The sequence below is a fragment of the Myotis davidii genome, unplaced genomic scaffold, assembly GCF_000327345.1.
Source record: "Myotis davidii unplaced genomic scaffold, ASM32734v1 scaffold502, whole genome shotgun sequence".
Taxonomy (NCBI): domain Eukaryota; kingdom Metazoa; phylum Chordata; class Mammalia; order Chiroptera; family Vespertilionidae; genus Myotis; species Myotis davidii.
Window position 1 is genome coordinate 353220 of NW_006293000.1, and position 4161 is coordinate 357380.

Genomic DNA, 4161 nt, shown 5'->3' on the forward strand with positions numbered 1-4161 from the left:
GAGTGTTATCGTATCAGCCCCATATTCCACAACATTGAGAACTACAAGAAACGCCCAGCCACCAGAGAAGCTGTCTGAGCACAGTTAGCTTTTCAGAGCCCAGTATCTAGTGATGCCAGAGGCCGAGTACTATTTGGAGAAAGGAGAAAATCGGTGGGTTAAGCCACAATTTGGGTCCTAAAATCTAAAATCTTGATCAGTGCTTAAGTATTTAACAAATTCAGGGCCAAATTGGGGTGAATTCTAGAATGTGTGAACAAGCCATGTGAATCCAACTCGATTTTTAAGTCCTCCATGGTTCTCTCCCTCAGCTCCAAATGAGATCCAAGCAACACAAAGACGATGCCATGGGAACCTCTGATCTGGACCTGCTTTACCTCTGCCTGACACAAGATACCATCGTGCCCTGTAGATTGTATGCTGACTACAATGATTTAAACTCCTGGCCAACAGACTTGGCTAACATCCACAGTCAAAGCTGCAAGCACAGTTCTGTATCCAATGCCTGGCACGTGACAGTGGTATGCCGTTTCAGGTGAAACCTATAGTGGGCTTCCCTAAGACCCCAGCAGCCAACTTGCTCAAGTCTGGCAGCCAGAGTTTGCTAATGTCCACACTTATTTAAAATGGCATTAAAATAGTCATTTTTCCCACGGACAAAGCCACCAGGAGTGGGGTAACCACATTAATTAAACTAGGACATTTTTGACAGTTAAAATAAGAAATGAATAAATACTATGAGACAAAAAGCATGAACTGTGCCGGGCTAGTTGTGGTGCATGCTTGCTTGAGCCATAAACTCCCCAGCCTCATTTAAGGCAACTCCACAGGGGAACCGAGGAGTGGGAACTGGGAGTTTCCCCCAAGAGAAGTCAGGGCTCAGAGAGTTAGTTAAATGATTTGCCTGGAGTTAACATGCTTGTAAGTAACACAACCAGAAATGAATCCAGGTCTTCTGGTTGCAAAGCCATGGTTTTTTCAGTGCATTCATTCTGCTCCTTATATCCCCACTACTCACATCTTTGTTACAATTTGAAAGCCTTTCCTCCCTTTACTTGCCTTTTGCTTTGGAAAAAATAATGTTTTTGTCTACTATATGAGTAATAAATGTGCACTGTAGAAAATTTGGAAATTGTTGAAAAGCATAAAGAAAAAGGTTGTTATTTTGCCACTGAGGAATAAGCTATGTTATCATTTTCTTCCAATTTGTTTTCTGTGTGTGTGTGTGTGTGTTAATGTGTGTGCAGTAATATTTTTGAGCTATTTCCAGATTCTCTATCTTTCTTCCCACTACATCTGCCTTTTCCTTTGTCTCCTACTTCAAGCAGATAGAAGGCAGTGTGCTCATGGTCACCTGGTCTCAGGGGAGAAATGGGCCGGCAAAAGGCAGAATAAAAAGAATTTAGTTTCCCAAAGCCCAGGCCCACCAAGAATATTATTCTAGTCACCTTGGAGGCAAATAACAGTATCTCTCTCCTTTCCAATATTTATACTTCATATTTCTTTTTGTTTATGTACTATAGACTAAGACATCCAGAAAAATGTTAAAAAATGGTGATGATGCCTGGCCGGTTAACATCAACCTATGAACCAGGAAGTCACAGTTCAATTCCCGCCAGAGTACAGTTCAAGTCTATGCCCTGGTTGTGGGCTTGATCCCCAGTGTGGAGTGTGCAGGAGGCAGCCAATCAACAGTTCTCTTTCATCATGGATGTTCCTATCTCTCTCCCTCTCCCTTTCTCTCTGAAAAATCAAAAAATATATATTTTTTAAAAATGGTGATGATAGCAAGCTCACTTGTATTGGTCTGACTTTAATATCCAGGTTTCCACATTAAATATGGTATTGGTCAATTTTACTCAAGTTTTCTTTGTCTGGTTAAGCAAGTTTTCTATTCTCCTTTCATCATGGATGTTCCTATATCTCTCCCTCCCCCTTTCTCTCTGAAAAATCAAAAAATATATATTTTTTAAAAATGGTGATGATAGCAAGCTCACTTGTATTGGTCTGACTTTAATATCCAGGTTTCCACATTAAATATGGTATTGGTCAATTTTACTCAAGTTTTCTTTGTCTGGTTAAGCAAGTTTTCTATTCTTTGTTACTAAGAAATTCAATTTTTGAAATTTTTATTAAAAATCAAGAATAATATTGAAAGTGATCAAATGTATTTTGGCATCTTTTTTTAAAAATTTTTACCTGAGGACATGTTCCCATTGTTTTCAGAGAGAGAGGACAGGAGAGGAGAGAGAGAGAGAGAGAGAGAGAGAGAGAGAGAGAGAGAGAGGAAGACTTGGATGTAAGAGAGGAAGATCGGCCTCTTGCCACATACACTGACCAGGAATCAAACCTATGACCCTTCAGTGCATGGGAGGGCTCTCCAATCAACTCAGCCACACCAATCAGGGCTATTTTGGCATCTAGTAAGATAATCATATGACTCCTCTTCTTTGATTTATTAAGATGATGAACTATATCAATGGGTCTTCTATCATCAAACCACTTTTGCTTTTCTGATTTTGCTGTTTTTTATTTAAGTGGGCTGCTGGATTTGATTTGTAGTCAAGTGAAAAGTAGGATTGGTAAGCTATGTTATCATTACTGGTGTTGCTCAGTGGTTGTGTATCGACCCATGCACCAGGAAGTCACCCGTTCAGACTCAATCCCCAGTAGGGAGCATGCAGGAGGCAATCAATGGATGTTTTTCGATGTTTCTATCTCTGTCTCTCTCGCTCCCTTCCTCTTTCTGAAATTAATTTTAAGAAAATAAGATTGGTTTATAATTTTCATTTTCAGAAGTACCAAGCATGTGTTCTTGAGGGATATACCAAATCATAAAATAAATTGGAATACCGTCATTATTTTCTAGCCTATGTAACAGGAGAGGGTTAGTTCTCTTTAAAAAAATTAAAACTTGCTCATAAAAAGTTCATGGATTGGAGTTTTTGTTGAAGATAATTCTCTGACAGCTTTTCTTGTTTTACCAATAATTATTAATTACTTAAGAATTTTTATTTCATCTCATGTCAATTTTACTACTCTAATTTTTTTTTACATAAATGACTATTACATTGAGAATTTCAGATTCATTAGCAGAGAATTACACAAAATCCTTACTTTTTTCTGTGGTCTAATTGTTGTTGTTTTTAGACTTAGTAATTTGGTATTAGATTATTTTTTTTAAAGAACCAATTTTTGGCTTTATTACTAATTCTCTATTAAAATTTTAAAGTTTAATTTAACCTTTTTTCTTTTCTTTTTTTCCTTTTGGAGGAAAGTGTAGTGGTGATATTTCCTTTTATTTTTTAATATATTTTTATTATTGATAGTATTAAATTTAAGTGAAGTTTACTTACATTTTTACTTATTAGAAATGAAATGGTTTCATGTTATTTAATTTCTCTCTGAAATCAGATTTGACTCCAACCCACTGGTTTTAAATTGGAGTTTTCTCATCTATGGAGTCATAATAGCCAGTGTTTTTGTCTACCTAACCTGTTTCTCTCAGTCTTCCCAGCAGCCTTCTTGTGGCACCATTAACTCCCACTGTGAGGATCCTGGGACAACCTTGGTTTGGTTTTCCTGAGATTTATTTGTTCATCTCTCCTTTCAATTCTGTGTTATATTAGGAGTCTTTCAAAACATGATACTATTTTGTTTAATGTGATTAATTTTTTTTTCAAATGTCTCCTGGTTGTTTTATTTATTTATTTATTTATTTATTTATTTATTTATTTATTTTTAATTCTTTAAAGTACTACATATGTCTCCTTCCCCCCCCCCATTGACCTCTCCCAGCCACTCCCACCCCCAGAACATGCTCTCACCCCTCTAGTGTCTGTGTCCATTGGTTATGCATGTATACAAATCCTTTGGTTGACACCATAACCCGCCACCCCCACCTTCCCCTGCCTTCCGTCTGAGGTGTGATGGTTTGTTCTATGCTTCTCTGCCTCTGGATCTATTTTTGTTCATCGGTATGTTGTTCATCATGTTCCACATATGAGTGAGAGCATGTGATATTTATCTTTCTCCAACTGGCTTATTTCACTTAGCATAATGCTCTCCATGTCCATTCATGCTGTTGTGAATGGTAAGAGTTCCTTCTTTTTTACAGCAGCTTAGTATTCCATTGTGTAGATGTGCCACAGTTATTTAATC